At 43.1% G+C, this 23,687-nt stretch overlaps 1 protein-coding gene across 1 annotated transcript in view; it reads right to left on the reverse strand.

Annotated features, from left to right (window-relative positions):
* Nucleotides 1–23,687, reverse strand: part of LOC122816887 (butyrophilin subfamily 2 member A2-like) — a 784,081-nt gene that overhangs the window by 243,691 nt on the left and 516,703 nt on the right. The gene's annotated exons all lie outside the window — the stretch shown is intronic.

A 23,687-nucleotide genomic window follows, 5' to 3' on the forward strand; every position in this document is an offset into this window, starting at 1 on the left:
AAAGTCTTCTCCACTGAATTCCCATTCATCACTTGTCCATCTTAATGAGACTCCCACAATACAATGACTATGCTTTCTATTGAATTAAAATAGGCCTCACAGCATGGCAATTATAATAGCCTGGTAACTTGGCTTAATTGTCTCTGAATCACTGCCATAGCACATTGTGCTATCATGCCCAGACAGTATTACCATGAATGTTTCTTCCCATTCACAGGCTAGTAGAATGTGCACACTATGCTTGTGCACAATGTGAAGCCTGTCGTGCTACCACTCTTTGCTAGTGATACTTCCCACAGTGCACCACTGATGCCTGATGATGTCATATCCATAACATCTAGTCATGTGCTTAGTGCTATAGTTTTGCTCATTGTTCCAGCCTATTGAATGCACATGGCCTCTTCAAGCAATGTGTTTGGTAGGGATCCTGTCTAGTGCAACTAGAAAACTAAGATCTTTTTGCATCTTCTGCATATGGACTATCAGGACCACCTGCTGAGCAATTACAATAATCCTGTAATGTAAGACTGATGCTTGGCACCAGTGTGATGAGTGATATTACCTGCATCATCCACTCTGGCAAGCACTACAGATATTGTTATAGTGTCATACAGAGGTGTCACACTGACTTGCTCCACCAGTCAGAGGCAGAGGTTAGTTCCCTTGTTTTCTGATGAAAGGATGTGCTGAAATGTCTCTGTTTTCTTTCACAGTAGTTGAGGAGACAGCTGTCAGTGGGGAGTCCTGTCTGAGGAGGTCTGATAGGCTGGTTAGGTGGTAGGCTATGTATACGTTTATTTATGTTTGGAGATTAAATCTGTTTTTGTCTCCTTCTACAGGGTCAGCAGTGGTGCAGGACAAGGAGCAGTAATGGCCACCTAAGTCCACCAGATTTGCATATCAGCAGGGGGGGGGGGTGAAGATGACTCAAAACTTACCTTGATGACCTCTGTGGCTACCTTTTCAGATGGAGTTGAAGGCTCCTCATCTGACGTGCCCTTATTTGTAGTTCAATCTACCCCATGAGCAGTTGTTTTCCCTTTTATGTCTGTATCTTTCTATCCTTTCCCCCCGCCATGCCCATATTGCCCCTGTCTGCCTCTGTCTACATTTTCTGTGTGTATGTCTTCCTCTACTATCTTCCCTAGTCCAATTTTCCTTCCTACTCAAGCTATTTGCTACCATCTTCATCTGCCCTTCTTCTTTAAAAGAGTAAAATGGACACATATCTCACAAAAAAAAAAAAAAAAAAGAAAATTCCCTTTTTACACATCTGTCATTTCCTCCTGGTTCTGTGCTGCAGAGAGATGGAACTTTGATTGTGTCTCAGGGGAGTAGGGTTCATTTAGTGACTCTGGTAATGGAGCAGCCAAGCAGGAAGGGAGAGGAGTGAAGGGAAATAGCCCTGGGGAGAGAAATAGGAGCAAACTAGGCAATGCAATCACAAGCTGTGCATGAGGATGGGAAGGCAGGGCTGCTCACTGACAATGTCCCGGATGAAAGCAGGGGGTGATCTGTGAGGTAAGCCCTTTGCTCTCTCTTCCCTCATGATGCCAAGCATGTACAGGGAATAGATCTCAGGCTCCTCCTAATCAACCCTCATCCCAGTGATGGGTCAAGAATGCACTGATTAATCAGGAAGGGGATGATGATCAGCAAGCAGTAGGGGCAAAATGTGTGTGTGTGTGTGTGTGTGTGTGTGTGTGTGTGTGTGTGTGTGTGTGTGTGGTACTTAAAATTGAATGGCTATAATATTGGTGGCCAAAACATTGATGCATTAACAACAGGTTGACAGCTAACTGTGCTTGCTCTGGGGATTAACCTTAGAGCAGACAAAGTAAAAACAAGTTTTTTTGCATGGAAAAAAGCCCTCCTATACTCCCACACACCCTGCTAATTATATATACTAACTCTGAGGTCACACAATCCCTGGATAAGAGCATATTCCCCTATCCTGGTGACTGTCAATCTTGAGCACCTGTTGACTATTTCATTTGTCAACCAAAATGTGTTGACAAAGCAGATGTCAATATTAGAGCATTCTTCTCTAAGTCAAGACTCCCATATTTATCTATAAATATACATACACATACATACCCACACGCATATATATTTGTGTGTCTGTGTGTGTGTATAGATATATATATATATATATATATATATATATATATATATATATATATATTTATATACATATATATATATATATATTTATATATATATATATATATATATATATATATATATACACACACACACACACACACACACACACACACACACACACACATAGATATATTTATATCTCTACATTTATATATATATATATATATATATATATATATATATATATATTTATATACATATATATATATACACACACACACACACACACACATAGATATATTTATATCTCTACATTTATATCTATATAGATGAGTATACTTTGAAATATCAAAGTAACACAAACTTAGACATCAAAAGATTGATCCCAAAGGACTGAAACTCAAAATATTGAAAAATCGATTTTTTTGAAGGGGGCCTACCTCCCAACCCCCTGCTAATTACATGTACAGGACCAAACAGCAGTGGGGAAAGGGCAAAGTCCCTCTCCCTGCTGTATGGTGAGCTCCCACAAAACGATGCCAGTATACTGTGATCATATGATTATTGGAATGCTTCTGGTTATCCTGGTTTATGTTCCTCAGCTTGCTCTTACCCCTTTTATAGCTTTTCTTTAATCTGTTTTCCTTTCTATTTATAAGATTGAGTTGGCACTTTGCAGTGCTGGCCCTCAGTGGAAGTGCCTGTGTTGCAGCTATGAGGTACTGCTTTGCTCTTACTTCTGCACTTGTCATGTGACCAACCAAAGTTTAGCCTCTTTGCTATAGTTTCATTACGTAGCTGTCATCAGTAATATGGCTGGTCTAATGTAATATGCAGTTATTTTCCCAGAATGCTATCTTTGTGCTGATTCTACATATCTAAGCAGCATCAGGCCTCATCATGCTATGATGTCTTTGATAAGTATTGCTACACAGCAACATTCCAATTTGCTCTGAATACCACCGTACCAAACACAAAGTACAAAAAAATTCAAACGTATAAACCTATACTCTAAAAGTATCAACACCATGAACAAAAACGAAATAAACTCAAAATGCTGATGTGTAACATGCACCAATTTCAAAAAAGAGAAAAATTAGTAACAAATAAAGAAACTTTTTTTCCCTTGACCTGTCTTTTCAAATACTTTACATTAGCAATAAGACATACATTAAAAACTATAAAGCTTACATGTTGGAAGAATTATTAGATAAATTAGTGTCCATGAGACAAGAAATCTGAATTGCAAGCTAAGAGCTATGGACCAACAAATACGATCTGTAAACCAATATACAATTAATGAGCAGGTAGAAAATAAAAAGCAAACAACTTATGATACCCCTGCACTGGCTCAGTAATCAAGAAACCTCAGTCCTCACCACTAGCAACAGTAGGGACATGCACACACTGGGAGGATGACAAGTGCACACACAGTAAAGTGCAATTTCCCTTAAGAACACACAAAGACCACAGTCAGTCTGGGGGTGGTTTCTTGCTCTTTCTCTAGATCCCCAATAAGACTTCCCACTAGCACAGCTATAGAGTTGAGATCTCAGCTGAGTGGCCAAGCCAAGAACTCCAGCACCCTCTCTGTCCAACCAGTGCTTTGTGTCCCTGCCCAACAGCCCAAGTAGTTGACACAAACACATTTGAGGTTTGATTTATACACACACCTGGGAAAGGCTGGCACAAGTTTACTAGTTATGCCCTCTTCTGCCCAGACTATAATATAACTTCCACTGCAACCAGACCCTACTTATCAACTATTTTAAGGCCCTTAGCAAAGGGTGTCCAATCTTATTGTGTAATGTTACTATTAATCCAAATGGTAGTTTGACCAAGAGCAAGGCTATTAGGAGTTGCCTGCACAGCGTCACCAGATAAATATAAAAGTATTCTAAGAGCTTAAATATCTCTAGACAGACCAGCCACAATTGAATGGTTTAAATATATTTAATAATAAATAACAAAAGAACAAGAAAATACTCAGTAAACAATCACTGTTACTTCAGAGTTCAAAATCACAGGAAATATTTAAAACAACATTGCGGAACAGTCTCAAATAAATACAGAAAACATCTAAGCTATACTTCACTATATTCCTAACTGTATCTTAAGAGAAATTACTGTACCCTAGGCTTACTTACTCATAGCATGGCAAGACAGATGTGGTGTGTGGGTTTTCCAGCTGATGTTGTCTGGTCAAAGTCAAATACAGAAATGCCATGTCTCTCTCTCTCAGGGAGTTCTTAAATTAATATTTCAAATATTAATGCTAGGATACTTGCAGCATGACATCACTTCTTGTCACTTGACTATTCCAGGTGAAAATCCCCATTGCTAGAAACTGCCAGTATTTTGCATCTCCTTGTGAAAAATACATAGCCCTTAGATCTTTGCAACTGCTGGAAGACATAAAAGAATAAAACACAAGAGAATGCAGAAGGCTCCCAAGTTTTAGACATCCTGTCTCTTTGCTGCATTGAAACTGAGAGATAACATCTTTTGTTTATGGCCCAGCTATAAAGTAACTTAACCTCAACCATTCTTCTGAAGTTTTGCAAGTTAATCTCCTGTGTTTCAGTCTCCCCTGCTAAACAGTTACAATAGTGTATAAAAATATCTTGTCGGCACAAGTCTATACAATATGACATACAGTTCTAATACAGTTGTAACACAGCCATATGAATCATGTTGCTATTCACAAATGACAGGCAGCCACTTACAAAAGTCCAGATAGCTGGGCTGACAGTATCTCCTTTTGTTACATTTCTATATAAATCATATTAATATTCACAAATGACATATAATTATTTACAAAATTCCAGCTAGCTGGGCTGACAGTATCTCCTTTTGTTACAATCTCATTTGAAGTTGTTCTATAGGACTTGGGCTCATAACTCCTTCTTTACTTCTTTTTACTTCTTTAATTTAGTTTGTTTGCTTTGCAGGCAAAAACCTGAAACATATCTCATACTTTTATGACTGTGCTGCTAGGCCAGATTTAAATCATGATAATTGAACTTTGTCCACTAATGCTTCAGTGAGTGGGTCAAATGTTTCTGTGCTTTCTAGTTTTAATAGTCAAAGTCTGATATTTGGAGTGATAACATTTCTTCTCATGCACCCAAACATAAGTTATCAGGTCTGGCGTGTATCCTCTTCTGTAAATGCCTAGACTCACCACTAGGACCTCTGATACACACACCCAAACATAAGTTATCAGATCTGGTGTGCATCCTCTTCTATAAATGCCTAGACTCTCCACTAGGACCTCTGATACACACACCCAAACATAAGTTATCAGGTCTGATGCGCATCCTCTTCTGTATATGCCTAGATTCATCACTTGGACCTCTGATACACATCCAACTTCAAGTCTGCAAAAGAAGGATCAGCTAAAATGTGACTGAATTTAACTCAAGTAGTAAAGACACATCCCAACCACATCCACAGTGAACTTGTTGATAAAGTTGTGAAAGGACATTGTAATGAAATAATGGTCCATTTATGAGAAACTATAAAAATTTATATAAACAACATTGCAATAAAATCAAAGAGTGTCTTTAAAGCCTAAATACCAAGTAAAGCTGCACAATTTTCTTTCTAAGACATAAGGATACACAAATATAAATACAAGGCAAGACTGCTTTCAGTCTGTTAAGTTTTCCTTAAATATTGATGCCACCGTTTCTTTCCACCTGCGTAAATGTCGTTAACCCCATTTATAGATCTTCAATTCACCATCTGGCATACAGTGCATCCTGTAGTACAACACCTTCTCTGTGAATTAATTTAAATTCACCCCAAGTTGTCACCTATAACACTCTCCCTCCCTCCATCCATTTCCTGCGTTTCATTCTTTATGCTCACTTCCTATGCATTATTCCTCATGCTAATCTTTTGTGTATCATTCTACATGCTCATTTCCTGTTCATCATTCCTCATGCTCATTTCCTGTTCATCATTCATCATGCTCATTTCCTGTGTATCATTCATCATGTTCTTTTACTAGATCCATCTATCCTCAACCCCTTTTCCCATTTTGCACATGGGAACGGGGTGTCGCTTCAACAGCAACAATCATCTCAAGCCAAGGTTTACACTGCCAGGTAGCTACCCCTGCCATGGTAGCTCATTCATACTACTCACTCACACACACACACTTACACCTACAGCCAACTAAGAGTGCCCAATCCGCCTACTGCATGTCTTTGGAATGTGTGAGGAAACTGAGCACCCAGAGGAAACCCAAGTGACCACAGAGAGGACATGCAGACTCCACACATAAGGCACCCCAGCCAAGAATCAAACTGGAGAACCTCTTGCTATAAGGTGAAAACACTAATCACTGCACCACTATGGCCACCTGATGTCCTTTTCCTAATAAAATGTCATTTTCCTAGATATCAGCCCTCATTCTCATTTCCTCTACATCATTCTTCATGCTCACTTCCTGTACATCATTCCCCATGCTCACTTCCTGTGCATCATTCTTCATGCTCACTTCCTGTACATCATTCCCCATGCTCATTGTCTTTTTATGATTCATTGTGTTCATTTCCTGTATATCATTCATCATGCCCTTCTCCTAGATATCAATTCATATTCTCATTTTTGCTACATCATTCTTCATGCTCACTTCCTGTGCATCATTCTTCATACTCACTACCTGTGCATCATTCTGCATTCTCACTTCCTCTGCATTATTCCACATGCTCATCTCCTGTGTATCATTCCTTATGTTTATTTCCTGAGTATCATTCATTGTGCCTTTTGTCCTAGATATCAGTTATAATGAACAACCATAAAAACCTTACTATACCCTGGTCAAACCACCATCCCATCAAATACCACAAAGAACTACACAGACCCCATAGCCACCCAGTTGAACAGACATTTCATTCAATCTTTCCTCTCTCTGCTAGAATCGAATGCACATTCCCATCTCTCTGTCCCCAACAACAATACTCACAATACCTTTCTTTTTTCTTTCCATCAAATACCTCCCTTGACTAAAAAAATTACCTTCCAAAACTGAAAACCACTGCACTAGCTGCTGACAAACTCACACCTGAGTACCTTAAGCTAGCTGTTGATGTCCTAAAATACCCCATACTCATAAATAGCTATATCACTGAAAACTATGTACTTACTATCTCAAAAAAAATCACATATTATATAATTTCACAAAAGTGTATCAGCCACAGACCTCTCCAATTACTGCACCATTGCAATTCTCTCCCCTCTGTCCAAAATCTTAGAAAGATGCACCTACTCCCAACTCTTAACCCATCTCATAAACAACAAACTACTCTCCCCCACACAAAATATCTTTCAACCACACCACAACATAAAAGCTCTACTTACTTTCTCAGAAACCATAAACACCAATGGAAACAATGGTAACCTAAGATCCTCCCTGTTCCTGGATTGGTTAAAAGCATTTGACACAGAATCCCACCATCTCCTAATCAATGAACTACCTTCGTTATTACTATCTCATTCAGCTATTACTTGGTTCTGTAACAGGCCATAAAATGGAGACAGAGCCTATCCCCTTCCTCCCTGTTTCTGTTGGTGTATCACAAGGGTCAATTCAAGGCCCAGTACATTTCAATACTTTCACAAACAATCTGGACAAAGCCAGCAGACCTGTCACCTTAGTACACTGTGTCGACAATACCACCATCATCTGCTCGCCCTCAGCCCTTCCACTGCTTCAGCAAATGACTCAAGACTTTTTTACTTCCATAGAACCTTGGCTAATGTCTCATCAACTAATCCTAAATGCTAAAAATACAAAATTAATGCTTCTCACTCCCAATCTCTGTACACTCTTTAATATTACCTCAACAAACATCACCACTATAGAAACTGTAAGAAATACCAAACTAGGAATCATAACAGGCAGTAACCTAAAATTTGACCTGCATGTCACCCAGGCCATCAAGAAAACTCCTCAAAAGCTGGGCAGCCTCTGCTGAAGAAACCCTACCTCACAAACTCATCAAGAAAATCCTTCGCATCATGCTACATTCTCCCAGGCCTTTTCCATGCATCACCCATATTAGCAAACATTCAAGCTACCTTACTAAATAAATTAGCACTGCATTAAGAAAATAGACAGGTTTGCAGCTAACTCATCCCACTGTAAGCACGGCTACTTAACACTATAGATACCTATTCACCTTACATTCAGTCACCTTCAAATGGCCCTTCTCTACAAAACATTTTCAAGCACTACCACCCACCAAGTTGCCTTTGTTCAGGTAATCAGAGACTACTAATAACTTCCAAATCCTGTAATGCAGCTCGTGACTCACTATACTCAACCTGTGTTACCAGACAGTGGAACACCCTGCCTATCCCACTAAAACAGGACAGCTGTGCATCTAGCTTTAAACACAACCTAAAATAGCACCTAGACTCCTCCTGGCTCTGTTCTTCTTCACACTCTGACTGACTCATTTCTTTGTCTCAGGTCGCCTGACTATCACAACCCCTAACTTTATAGCTGTCCTACCTTAATCTGTAAATATAAATACATCCTATCTATATCTATAACTGTATAATGGTTTTTATCACTCCTTTGTAAATGAAATTAGTATACTACTTTATATATAAATGCAGCCTGTGTATTATTGTATAATACTCCTACAGAAATCAAATTCTGTTAACCTCTGTCTTGATTGTATTATGCAGTGGATGATTCTAAAACCATATTTCCGCTATTAAGAAACTGATTCTTTTTTCTCTTAAATTCTTTGTAATTATTGTAATTGTTTGTAACACTAATAGAGCTTCTCTCCCTGGGCCTTCGTTGAAAATGGGCCGGAGTGTCCAGTCAGGTCATCCCAGTAAACAAAAGGCAATAAATAAATAATTCAGTCTTCATTCTCATACCCTCTACATCATTATTTATGCTCACTTCCTGTGCATCATTCCTCATGTACATCTTTTATGTATCATTCTACATGCTCACTTCCTGTGCATCATTCCTCATGCTCACTTCCTGTACATCATTCATCATGCTCACTTCCTGTGCAACATTCCTCATGCTTATCTTCTGTGTGTCACTCCCCATGCTCACTTTTCACCATTCTCCTTGCTATCATGGCAGGTTTATGTAGCACTCTGCCAGTTAGTCTGAAATCTTTCCACAGATATGACTTCTTGGGCTGAGCACAATATTCCATGTAAGATGTCATGACTGCTCTGTCTGATAACAGGAAACATGCTGCAGTAATCTATTTGGGAGGTGTCACTTGGCTTGTAAGTAGCCAGGATGTAAAAGACTTGGCTTTGTTAGCAAGATAAATATTATCAAAGTGTAAGTAGAAGGATACGCATGTATCTCAAAGATAAGGAAGGGGAGGAACCCTAATAAGCTGGTAGCATTATTCCCATTGCCTAAATGTCAACACCCATAACAGCAAATGATACTTGGTCATCACTTTATGAGGTAATAAAAGACTGATAACAAAGAATTTATTCCAAATATACACCCTCTGAAATATAGTCATTTTATATCACTGTACTGCTGTTCATTAAGAGATTCAATGTGGTTTCACTTGTTTATACACACACACATACACACACACACACATATATATATATATATATATATATATATATATATATATATATATATATATATATATATATATATATATATATATATATATATATATATGCCTACTATTGCCATCGGTTTAATGATGTTGAGCTTCATGGACTAAAACTTCAAGTATGCATTGCAGTGATCAGGTAATCTTGGCTGAATACTGAACATAATTTATATAATCGCATTACAACAGGAAATACTATGCAGCAGTACACCATTATTTACTTAGTTATTTAAAGGTAACAAATGTCTATAATGTGTGCTCATTGTGACACCCCACCACTAGACCAGTAATCAAGGAGCCTCAATCCTCACCACTAGCACCAGTGAGGGACGTTCAATGAGAGGTTAAACAGGTACACATACAGTCTTTCCAGATGCAGCTCTCTGCATCAAGTTCAGTTTCTCTTAAGAGTACACAGAAACCACATTCAGTGTGGGTCCGGTTTCTATCTCTTCCTCCAGATCCCCAATAAGACTCCCCACTGGCACAGCTCTAGAGTTGAGATCTCAGCTGAGTGACCAAGCCAACACCTCCAGCACCCTCTCTGTCCAACCAGTGCCTCATGTCCCTGCCCAAGTAGCTGACACACACACTGTTTGAGGTTTGATTTACACACACCCACACCTGGGAATGGCTGTCACAGGTTTACTAGCTATGCCCCCTTCTGTTCAGACCATACAGTAGTTACCACTGCCACCAGTCACTCCTTATCAGCTACTTTAAGGTTCTTAACAAAGGGTGACCAATCTTACTGTATAATATTAATATTAATCCAAATGGTAGTTTGACCAAGATCAAGGCTGTTAGGAGTGGCCCACACAGTGTCACCAAATAAATATGCAAGTACTCTCAAAACTTAAATATCACTACTACAGATCATCCACAATGACAGGATTAATATATATTTACTAATAAATAATAAAAGAACAAGACAATGCTAAATATATATTCACAGTGACTCAGAGTTCAAAACCACAGGAAATATTGAAAATAACATCACAGGACAGACTCAGATAAATAAAGAAAACAGTATCTTAAACTAAGATTCTTTATATTTCTGACTGTATCTAAGAGAATTACTATACCCTAGTTAACTTACTTAATTAGAGCAAGGCAGATGTGGTGTATGTTTTTTTCTGTTATTGTCAGGACCAAGACAACAAAGAGAATGCTCGGTCTCACTAAGAGACTTCTCAAAATAACATCTAAAATATTACTGCTGGGATAGCTTGCAGGATTACATCATTTCTTGTCATCTGACTTCTAGTTCCCAGGCAAACCCCATTACTGCCAGCTGGCAGCATTTGCATCTACCTGTAAAAATACACATACAAGGGCTTTTGCTTGGGTCTTTGCAGATGCTGGAAGTCATAACATAATTGCATTCTTCCATGCTTTCAGAGGTAGTAATTAGGTCACCCCAAAGACAATACAGAAAGCTTCCTAGTACAGACTTTGTGTCTCTAGCTGCCTTGAAACCTGTCAGATAGCATTTTATGGCCTAGCCTATAAAGTAATTTAATTTCAGATATTTCTAAAGTTTGCTAGACTGAAGGTAACCCTTCAGTTTCCTCTGTTAAACATATACATTTAAACAGTTACAATACTGCATATAAATTTCTGTTCTCTACAGTAGGCACACTGTGGTTACATTACAGAATCCAGCAGTTTGATATACACATGACATACACTTCTAATACATTTGTAACACAAGCATCTTATATGAGATATAGTTCTAATACATATGTAAAGCCAGCATCTTGTATAAATTAATTTGATATTCACAAATGCCATGCAATCATCCACAAAATTCCAGCTAGCTGTGCTGGCAGTAACTCCTTTTGTGACACTTCTCCATCCCGAAGACTCAAGCTAGTTTTTCATGTTCCCCTTGAAAAATGTTGCTTGAGAGGGATGAGCCTATCTGGCAGTGCATTACCCCGTACCCTGTCATGAGATTCCATCTGCCTTTGCATTGCTTACCCCCTTACAGTGTTGCACTGTCATATCATATGCCTGCAACCCTAGGCTCCACCATAGTAACTTGGGATTTTGCTGGCTGCCTCCCTTTAGCCATAGATCCCCCTAACTCCACCTGCATTCTACCACAAATACTTAGCACAAGGGCCTCTCTATCATGGTAAGGGTTCATCATGTTAACATGGTACAGTTTGTGTCCCTGCCTACTGCCCAGAAATTCCGCCATGTAGTTACCATCACTGACCTTCCTTACCACTTTGAAGGGTCCCTCCCAAGCTGTCTAAAGCTTACTGTGTCTGGCAGGAATGAAAACCATCACCTGCTGCCCTACAGCATACTCTCTGCCTCAAGCAATCCTGTCATACCAGACCTCTGTCTGCTGTTGGGCTTCTGCCACATTCTCCTGGTTCAAGCCCATGAGTTCCCTGAGCCTTTTCCTGAGGTTTAGGACATGTGCCACAACAGATTCCTTGTGGGATTCACACTCACCCTCCCACTCATTGCAAAGCAAAGCTAGAGGTCCCCTCACCTATACAGCAACTCAAAGGGTGAAACCTTGTGGATTCCTTGCACACCTCTCTGTAAGCAAACAAGAGATGGGGCAAATTATTGTCCCATCTCCTCTTAAACTGGTCTGCAAATGCCCATAGCATGGTTTTTCGTGTAGAGTTTAACATCTCCACAAGCCCATTAGTCTGGGGATGGTAGGGGGTGGTCTTAAGTGCTTCACACCACAATGCTTCCACAGACAAGCCAGCAGGTCTAACATGAAATTGGCACATCTGTCAGTCAGTATTTCTTTTGGGAAACCTACCCTGCTGAAAATCTCTAACAAAGCATTTACCACATTTTTGCCTCAATGGAGGGCAGAGCCACTGCCTCATGGTATCTGCTAATATAATCTACTACCACTAGGATATACTTTTTCCCCGTGGAACTGGGGTACTCAGAGGCCCCACAATATCCATAGCTACCAACTGAAAAGGCTCCTCAATCACAGGAAAAGGCATCAAAGGAACTTTGACCTTGTCTCCTGCTTGCTTACTTTTTGGCACTGCTCACAGTTCCTGCAGTATCCTGTTACATCCCTGGAAATCCCAGGCATATCAAAGTTTTGCATAATACATCTCTTGGTATACTTTATGCCCATATGACCAGTAAAGGGAATGTCATGGGCTATAGATAGAAGTTCCAGATAGTAGGCTCTGGGAACTACCAACTGCTGTATTACCTCACCTTCTAGCCCTCCATTAGGGGTCTACTCTCTACACAGTAACCCTTTCTCCCAGTATACAGATTTGCCTTTGTCTTGAGAATCAGGTGCCTCCCTAGTTACCTCCCTCAAGCCTTGCAATGTAGGGTCTGAGAGCTCAGACTGTCTCAACTCTCTCTTTGTAACCTTTCCTAACTACCCTTCTACATGAAGTCTGGTCTCTTCTGACAGTGGTGCCTTACTGCCAGCCTGGGTACTACTACTCACCTCTGTCCTTGCAATTACTCTGTCCAAGGGAACATCAGTACTCACAGGCAGCTATGGCTCACCTTCAGTCTCACTGCTACAGGGTAGCTCCCTTTCTGAAGTAACCATTTCACCAGTCCTGGCTTCAAGTGTGCGGTCTATCTGAGCTTTCACCATGTTACCAGACCCACATGCCTGTCTCCAAGAGTGACTGCATGTAACTGCATGCACACAAGGTACTGCATTATCAAAATCATTTCCAAATAGGACATCTGCAGGGATATCCTCAAACACATACTTTTTTGCTTCCTTTTCCACCCTCCCAGTCAAGGTGAATCCTAGCCAAAGGTATTTGCAATGGAGTCCCTCATAAAGCTCTGATTGGAGTAAACTGCCCAAGCAAGTAGTGCTCCTCTTTAAGTATTGCAGGCTTCACAATGGTTGGGTCAGAGGTTGTGTCTATCTTAGCAGTTGCCTGTTTTCCATCTACTAAGATAGGAAATAACCTCTTTTGGTACTTTGGTACCCTTGTTGTCTCCAGAAAACTTACCACTGGCATTCTATCATTCCCAATTGCTGGCTTCCCTACCTTTTGTTCCCCACCTTGCCTCTATGAACATCTATATGCTACATGTCCCCACTTGTTACATTTATAACATTTAATCCTTGATCCTGGCCATGTATCTGAACTAGTGGCTTCCCCCTCCTACTGGCGGACTCTGTTGGGGCGGTTTAGGTTGCCCACCATGGGTTTCCTTATACCAATGTGCAGCACTGGGTAACACTTTCCTGTGCAGTGATGCCCTGCTTGCTAGGTATACGTCTCCTTTTTTACCCAACTTATTGGCAATATTGCATTCTCTATCTGCCATCCAGATTCTCATGTCCTCAGGCAAAGTTCTAATGGCTTGTTCCCTCAATAAAAGGTTTGACAGCTTTTCAAAAGTGGTGGTCTGACATCCACTCACCCACCTATGAAAATAAATGCTTAACTCAGCAATATAATTACACACACTTTCATCTGCATTGTCTCTATGCTCACAAAACGTTTTTTCTATAAGCTTCAGGTTTTAACTTAAAACACTCTAAAAACACTTATTTACTTGGTTATAGTCTAAACAATCAATATTAGACAATTTAGAAACAGCAATTACAGCTTTATCATGGAGTAAGGGGGCAGGAGCAATACACAGAGCCCTTGGTCAACATTATACTGTTTACATACCCTTTCAAACATATGAGTAAAACTATAAAATTATTACCCTCTGTGGAAGAAATTCACTGACCTTTATTGCTTCTGTGGTTCAGTCATTCCCTTACCCATTACCACCATGACCCTAGCAAAGAGTCAGCATCTCCTTTTCATGTTGCCTGTGTCGCTCATTTTCTTCGGCTTCCAGATATCTCAGTCTCTCTGTTGATTCTGCTTTGACCTCCAAATGCTGCAGTCTCTCTGCTCATTCAATTTCAAAATGTTTGGCTTCAAGTTTAAGTCTCTTTAACTCCAGACAGATTTTTACATCCTCTGCAGAAAGGTTGAACTTATCCATTTTCTGAGAGGTCTACATCCCCAAGTCCAGTCTGGCTGTCTGGTTGCTGGTCTGTGCTGTAGCTGTGGTTAAGGCTGCAATCTTTCTGCTTTATTCAGGTTGGCATGCACCAATCCTTTGGCTTGGCACATCTCAGTCAACTAGCTCCTTGTCAGCTTGCCATAATCCTGTGCTGACATCTTGCCTGCTCTCCCTGACTAACTAAGCTAACAAAAAATAAATAAAAGTATTGTGATATGAAACTCTGAATGCTCACTGTGTGGCTGCTTGAGAGTACAAACACTTTCTTTAGTGACCACTGTTTACAGGCTACAGGAGTTCAATATCTACACCACTGAATCCCAATATGTGATGTGGTGATCCCACCACTGCCAGCCAATAAATATGTGATGTCCCACCAAAGGACCAGTAATGAAAGAGCCTCAATCCTCACCACTGGCACCAGTGGGGGACATTCATTGAGAGGTTAAACAGGTACATACACACAATATTTCCAGGTGCAACTCTCTGCATCAAGTGCAATTTCCCTTAAGAGCACACAGAGACCACAGTCAGTCCGGGACTGTTTTTTTCCTCGTCCTCCAGATCCACAGTAAGACTCTCCACTGGCACAGCTACAGAGTTGAGATTTCAGCTGAGTGACCAAGCCAGCACCTCCAACACCCTGTCTGTCCAACCAATGTCTTGTGTCCCTGCCCAAGTAGCTGACACACACACTGTTTGAGGTTTGATTTACACAAACCCACACCTGGGAAAGGCTGGCACAGGTTTACTAACTATGTCCCCTTCTGCCCAGACTATACAGTAGTTACTAATGCCACCAGTCACTCCTTATCAGATACTTTAAGGGACTTAACAAAGGGTATCCAATCTTACTGTGTAATGTTACTATTAATCCAAATGGTAGTTTGACCAACAGCAAGGTTGTTAGGAGTGGCCCAGACAGTGTCACCAAATAAATAAGCAAGTACTCTCAAAACTTAAATATCACTACCAAAGATCAGCCACAATGACATTTTTAAATATATTTAATAATAAATAATAAAAGAACATGACAATACTATATATATACATATATATATATATTCACAGTGACATCAGAGTTCAAAACCATAGGAAATATTAAAAATAACACTGCAGGACAGGCTCAGATAAATAAAGAAAAACAATATCTAAAACTAAGCTTCACTATATTCCCAACTGTATCTAAGAGAATTGGTGTACCCTAGTTAGCTTACTTAATTAGAGCAAGGCAGATGCAGTGAATGATTCATCTGAAGTAGGCAGACTTCATTTGTCTGCAACCTGTGGGTATCGGATCCGACCGCGGATCCGAGCCGGCATTTCAAAAAGCTTAGGCTCCGAGCTCCTAGCTTCTCCCTCTACCCATAATCCCCTGCCAAGCCCTAACTGACCTCAGATTTCGTTTGCCGCTTTTCAAAGTTGCAACGGACTCCTCGAGCTCCTGGTTACAGATAAGATTTTTGACTAAATATTTTTGAAAACTTTAAACTTTTATAAGTTAGTTAGTTAGAGTGTATGTGTTAGGCTTTCCTTTCTCTATCTTGTTAATTTTTCTTCGGGTTTTGCATAGTTTGTGTGTTTGTGTGTACTGTGTGTTTTAGGCCTGTTAGGGCTTAAGATGTCAGAAGCCCATAAGGCAGTGTTTTCTAAATGTACCGAGTGTGGCCATAAGCTGTCCCCAGCAGATGGCCACACTCGTCATCTTGGGGTTGAACACCTGTCATCTGGTTGTACCATTTGTGCAGGGTTCAACCCCCGAGCTTTAAGGGAGTGGAGGTCGAAGCTTGTTCTGGCGGGACTTCTCCCTCCAGATGCTCCGCCTCTGCCCCTACTAGCCAGCAGCCTTCAGCGGGTGCTGTGGTCTCCCCTCCCCCGGCTGGGACTCAACCTCCCTCAAAAAAGCCAGAGGAGAGGGAGACTTCAAGGGAGAAAGAGAAGAAGGAGAGACACAAGGAGAGGCACCACAAACGGAGAGCCGAGACCTCAAGTTCGGCTCCTCCATCTAAACGGGCCTCCCCTGTGTCTTCTAGATCTCCCCCTCCTCAGCTCCACTCCCCTCGGTTCTCCTCTGGGCCCGAGGAGAAGGAGGAGGCTAGCCCTTCTGTGAGGTCCCCGAGGCGGTTCTCTAGGTCCTCTTCGGTGGCCTCATCTAGATCCACCTTTTCCATGAGCGAAGCAGACATGGACCGGATGATGAGGCGTTTCATCCAGGCCCAAATGCAAATGAGAGTGCTCTTAGCCCCCCCCATCCGGGCGGGGCTTTGACCCCTTTTTTCGCCCCCTTGGCTCCTTCTCCGACCCACACCCTGGGTTTGGAGCTGTTGGTGCCGGGCAGAGTTGGATCTGGGGGTGGGTCGGATCCGATAGGTCGGCGCACCTTGGATCCGACCCATCCCTTGAGTGCTTCGGGTACTTCGGACCCGACCTCTCAGAGCCGAGGGACAAGCCTCGGATCCGAGGGAGCTGGTGTGTCTTCGGCTACGTCTAAGTCGGAGCACACCGGTCTCTCGGATCCGACGGTTTCAGCTCCGACTCTGGTCCGTGCGTCGGATCCGAGTGGGGGTCAGCTCTCTGGGCTTAGAGAAACTGGCTCCCCCTCGGCCTTCGATGTAGTGGAAAGGGCGCTGTTGAGGACTACTGGACCCCCGGTCCCTGCCACGGCTCCACCCTGCACTCCCTTGCAGTTGGGCCAGGCTCCCATCAGCCGGTCCCAGGGACAGCCTGCCTCGATGTCCCAAGTAGTTCCCTTGGAACATCTAGCTGCTGAAGAGGACTCCTCGGACAGTCCCCCCGAGGAAGTGCCTCGGAAGCGTAAGTGCAAAAGGAGGCACATGGACTCCCCAGAGTCCATTACTGAAGACACAGACTTGGATGAAGGGGAGGGCTCCCCAAGATCACCCCCGGAAGTCATCTCCTTTGGAGATATTATGGAAATGTTAAGGATCGGGGGGGCGGGTCTGCCCCCAAGGCCTCCTCAGACGAGTCTGTGTTCTTGGAGGCATTCAAGGCGGGCCCATCTACCTCTTGGGTGTCCCCTCCTGCCGATCCTCTGGTGGACCTTATATCCACCAGAGCATGGAAGGATCCGGACACCGTTGAGCCTATACCCAAGGGTCCAGACCGTATCCTGAGCCCCCCGGCGGACCGCACTCACTGGAGCAAGGGCCCCCTGGTAGATGCCATGATGATGGCTGCAGCCACGAAGAGGGAGTTAGCACAGGAGAGTCCCTCTATATATCCTCCGGGCAAGGAGTCCTGCTCGATGGATCGCATTGGGAAGCGAGTTTTTAGTTCAGCAACCTTATCTTTGAGAGCGCTGAACTACTTGGCACATGTTATCAGGATGCAGCGGGACCTGATTAAAGAGTACGCTGCATCCCCCCCAGAGTCCATGTCGGGTGAGGACAAACAAGTGTACTCAACCCGTATGGCCACTCTTAGAGCGGTTTCCAATACGTCTATGCAGCTACTTTCTCACGCTACCGAGGGAGCCGCTAGAGCTAGCGGAGCGGGCCTAGTCATGAGGCGTCAGGCCTGGCTCCGCCACTGTGATTTCGCAGAGCCCTTTAAGGCGACTTTCGCGAATGCCCCCTTTGATGGTTCTGCCTTCTTTGGCAAAACTGTTTGCGAAACGTTAGTCCAGAGCGAGAAGGACGGGAAGACGCTGTCTGCCGGAGTCCACTTCTCAGCTCCCCAGAGGTCCTTCTCGAAGAACCAAAAGAGACAGAAGAAGATGTGGTTCCAGAAGTCGCAGCAGTCCCAACCTGCTCTGGATAACCAGTCCTTCTGTGGCAGAGGAGGACAGGGAGGTCGCCGTCCTAGAGGCAGAGGGGCTCCTAGAAACTTTGGGTCCAGAGAACCTTTCTCTGACAGACCCACGCAACAGCCCTGAAGGGTTGCCCGGCTGTCCATCTCTGGAGGCAGTCGGGGGGCGTTTTTCGAGGCACCTGACTTCTTGGGAGTCAATCACATCAGACCGTTGGGTGCTTCGTGTGATATCCAGAGGTTATACCATTCCCCTGAGCAAGATCCCCAGATCCCGCAGCCTCCCCGATGTACCACCCGACCAAAGGGAGGCAGCAGCTGTCGAAATCGAGCAGCTGCTAGAAAAAAGAGCCATCCAGCGCGTCCCGAGATCAGACCGGATCAGGGTTTTACTCCAGGTTCTTCTTGGTGCCAAAGAAAATGGGGGACTTAAGACCGATCTTAGACCTTTCCCTATTGAACCTGTCAGTAACCAAGCAAAAGTTCCGGATGGTCACCCTACAATCTATACTCCCCCTCTTGCGGGAGAACGATTGGATGTGCTCTGTCGACCTCAAGGACGCGTACTACCACATTCGGATGGACAGACGGTCCAGGAGGTTCCTTCGCTTCCGGCTGGGAGCCAGCCACTACCAATTCAGGGTCCTCCCCTTCGGTCTCACCTCTGCCCCCAGGGTGTTCACCAAGGTACTAGCAGTAGTAGTGGCCCACCTGAGACTCCAGGGATTACAGGTCTTTCCGTACCTGGACGACTGGCTCCTGACGGCATCATCAAGGCATCTACTGTGCTCAGCCAGGGACTATTTCCTTCTTATAGCCCCAAGGCTGGGCATCACCATAAACTGGGAAAAATCTTTACTGCACCCCACACAACTTATAGATTTCATAGGAGGAAGGTTGGACACAAGATCAATGCGGGCCTTCCTCACCCCAGACAGGCTGTCCAGCCTGAAGTGTCGTATCACAGCAGGCCTACATCCGTGTCCGACGGCGGCTTCGGTACTGAGGGCCCTAGGATCAATGGCAGCAGCTATTCCACTTCTTCTTCATGCTCGCTTACACATGCGGGTTCTTCAATGGACCCTACAGGTCCAGTGGTCCCCGCTATACTCCTCTCTCAACAGCCCAATAGCGGTCAGCAAGGCATGCAAGGACTCCCTGTTTTGGTGGCTCCAGTCTCCGGAGCCTCTAACAGGGAGACCTTTTTGTGCAACATTCCCCCGAGCCACGGTGACTATGGACGCTTCTCGCCTCGGGTGGGGGGGGGGCATTCTGCAGGCAAGATTGTCCAAGGCACGTGGAACACCTCAGAGACCTCGTTGCATATAAATGTCCTGGAGATGGGGGCGGTGCTCCTAGCGTTGCAAGCACTTCACAGCCTTCTTCCTACGGGGACTATTGCGATCCAGACAGACAACATGTCAGTAGTCTGGTACATCAACAAGCAGGGAGGAACCAGGTCCTACCCCCTTTGTCGAGAGGCCATGAGAGTCTGGGAATGGGCAATTTCCACCAAACGCTTTCTTGTAGCAACGCACATTCCGGGAAAATCCAACATCCTTGCGGACAAGCTCAGTCGCACCATTCTTTCCCCGCACAAGTGGTCTCTCAATCCTCTGGTAGCGAAGAGGATTTTTGCCGTCTGGGGGCAACCCTGTTGCAATCTTTTTGCTTCTCACTCAAACGCCAAATGCGACAGTTTCTTCGCTCTACTTCCCCCTCCTGGGGAATCCCCGAGAGACGCTCTGGTGCATGCTTGGCCTCCTGATCTCCTTTATGCCTATCCTCCACTACCTCTGATGCAGAGGCTCTTGCAGAAAGCCAACAGTTTGGGGAGCAGAATGATTCTCATTGCCCCGTTCTGGCCTCGTCAGCCCTGGTTCCCTTATGTATGGTCTCACAAAGTGAATCCGCCCTGGATTCTGGATCCGATCCCGGATCTCATCTCCCATCCTCAAGGACTCGGTCCCAATCTACACATCCTGAAATTGGCAGCCTGGCTGCTCCAGTTCCATCCTTGATTAGGACTCCCGGTATCTCGTCACCTGTCAAGGCCATTTTAGTGGCGGCTCATAAACCTTCCACTAGGAAGGTTTATCGGAGCAAATGGAAAAGGTTTTCTATTTGGGCGGTCCAGAAGAGTATAGATCCTTTTTCAGCACCTATGTCTGTGGAACTGGACTTCTTAACAGACCTCTTTCATCAAGGGGCTAGTTCTTCCACGGTAAAGGTGCAAATGGCAGCGATTTCCCATTATCATATGGGTCATGAGTTAGCTTCCCTCATGACTGCAAAAATTTGCAAGACCTTTCTTAAAGGAGTTTTTCTGTTGAGGCCACCGGTCAAAGAAGCTATACCACCTTGGGACCTATCCTTAGTTCTACAGGCCCTTACTGCTCCCCCCTTTGAGCCTGCAGCTTCTGCAGATCTAAAGTACCTTTCCTGGAAGACTGCTTTCTTGGTAGCCATCACATCAGCCAGAAGAGTGTCGGAACTTCAGGCTCTATGCATCAAACCGCCTTACCTCTCCTTTTTTCCCGATAGGGTGTGCCTCAGGACCAATCCATCTTTTCTTCCAAAAGTTTCTTCGGAATCTAATATTAATCAATCAATCAACTTACCTGTGATTTTCCACAATTATAAAAACAAAGGAGAATATAAGCTGCATTCTTTAGATGTTCATAGGCAATTGCGCTTTTACATTCACAGAACGGCTGGTCATAGACAATCAGATCAACTGTTCGTCTCCTTTGCTAAATTTGCTATGGGCAAAGCGGTTTCCAAAGTCACACTGTCGAGATGGATTGCTAATTGTATTCTGCAGGCTTATGACACTTCAGGTAGGCCTGCTCCTCAAAGGGTTACTGCTCACTCTACTAGGGCAGTTTCCACGTCAGCCGCGTTTAAGTCCCGAGTGCCATTGGATGATATCTGCGCGGCAGCCACTTGGGCCTCATCTCATACCTTCATTTCTCATTATAAGGTGGATGTTGTTTCCAGGGGAAGAGCATCCTTTGGCTCAGCAGTGCTCCGGAACATCCTTCCATGACGGCCGCCCAAGATTTAGGTAGCTGGGGACTCTGTCCCACAGGTTGCAGACAAATGAAGTCTGCCTACTTCAGATTTAGAAGTTATGTACTCACCATAACGTTCCATCTGAGTAGGTGACTTCATTTGATGCAACTCATCCCTCCATCCCCCTGACCTTTATACAACAAGAGTTTATGCATCTATTTAGATACTTTTTATTCTAGTATTATATAGGCAAACTCAATCTGAGGTCAGTTAGGGCTTGGCATGGGATTATGGGTAGAGGGAGGAGCTAGGAGCTCGGAGCCTAAGATTTTTGAAATGCCGGCTCGGATCCGAGGTCGGATCCGATACCCACAGTTTGCATCCAAATTAAGTCACCTACTCAGATGGAACGTTATGGTGAGTACATAACTTCTAATTCTGTTGTTGTCAGTTGCAAGACAGAATACAGAATGCTCTGTTTCACTAAAAGACTTCTCAAAATAATATCTAAAATTTTACTGCTGGGATAGCTTGCAAGATGATAGCATTTCTTGTCATCTGGCTTCATGTTCTGAGCAACCCCCCCCATTGCTGGCAGATGGCAGCATTTTTGCTAAGATCTTGGCAGGTGCTGGAAGTCATAAAACAACTGCATTCTTCCGTGCTTTCAGAGGTAATAATTAGTTCACCCCAAAGACAATACAGAAAGCTTCCTAGCACAGACTTTGTGTCTCTAGCTACCTTGAAACCTGTCAGATAGCACTTTATGGCCTAGCCTATAATTTCAGATATTTTTCTAAAGCTTGCTGGATTGGTTAACCCTCCAGTTGCCTCTGTTAAACATATGCATTTAAACAGTTAGAATAGTGCAGATACATTTCTGTTCTCTGTAGTGGGCACACTGTGGTTACATTTCAAACACAAGCATCCAGCAGTTTGATATACACATGACATACAGTTTTAATACATTTGTAACACCAGCATCTTGTATAAATTTGATATTCACAAATGACGTATAATCATTCACAAAATTCCAGCTAGCTGTGCTGGCAGTATCTCCTTTCATAACACCCATTATTTGGCATTTTCATATAATGTGTGTATATTCTTGTATATGACTGCATATCAGTATTCCATTCATAATGTTCATTGTCACCTAGCTTTCTCTTTGCATATAATGTATCTTCCTAACGGTAGTGCTGATGCTTTGGAATTATAAACTATTTTCTGCACAAGATTCTACTGTCAGCTTGATCTGATCAGATGGATATATTTGGGTGGTAAATTAAATAAATAGAAATAAACAAGGAAAACTGTCCCTCCCTACACATAAACAAACAGACACACATACTCATCACCCAACTACTTGCATTAAAGATGACATCTGTTTGCTAATCCTGTAGTTGTAGATTTCTGAACAGGATATCTGCTGAATCTGTGGTTCACAGTCAGGGATAAAGCTATGGTTTAGGGTGTGTCATCACTAAAATAGTGGCTACAGGTCTGATCCACTAGTGAGGAGACAAGGGTCTGTCTGCACTATTAGTGACCTGGGATTATGTGTCACTCCTGGAAGTCACCAAGCCAGCAGGAAGGAGATTCAGCAGGTGATAGATAGCCTGTTGTCCTATGCTAGCAAGAGAAGGTGAAATTAGTCATGGGAAGGCTAAATCCTGGCAGCAAGCTAGAGGGCAGCTGCCTTCAGCATTTAAAAAAAAAAGAAAGTTGTCTGATTGGGAGCAACAGGTATGGGAGGAGTCTCACATTACCCACCATACAGGATTGTGCTCAAGGTAAAAACAAGAAAAAATCTTACTCCAACACAATATTTTCCTAAGAGAAAATGCAGTCTGATAGCAAATTTGGGACTTAAAAATAAATATAAAAGTATCTACGTGGTCACTTGGTGGATGACAACAGTCCAGGAGCCTTAATGATTTCAGAACTGGGGGGGGGGGGTCAATCAGGAAAGTTAGTAAGAACTAAAATGAAGAAAAAATGTAAATAATTGTATTACTGGTATAAAATTAATCAAAAACCTAATGATTCTACCAAATGAGGGGAAAAAAATAACGTTTCCACTTTGTAATAAAGGCAGCCAAGAATAATGGGAATACCTTGTGACCTAGGTCCCAGGTAGATATTTGAGACATTCGT

This window comes from Protopterus annectens, chromosome 12.part0 (assembly GCF_019279795.1).
Source record: "Protopterus annectens isolate FY-2018-M chromosome 12.part0, PAN1.0, whole genome shotgun sequence".
In the NCBI taxonomy this organism is placed as follows: Eukaryota; Metazoa; Chordata; order Ceratodontiformes; family Protopteridae; genus Protopterus; species Protopterus annectens.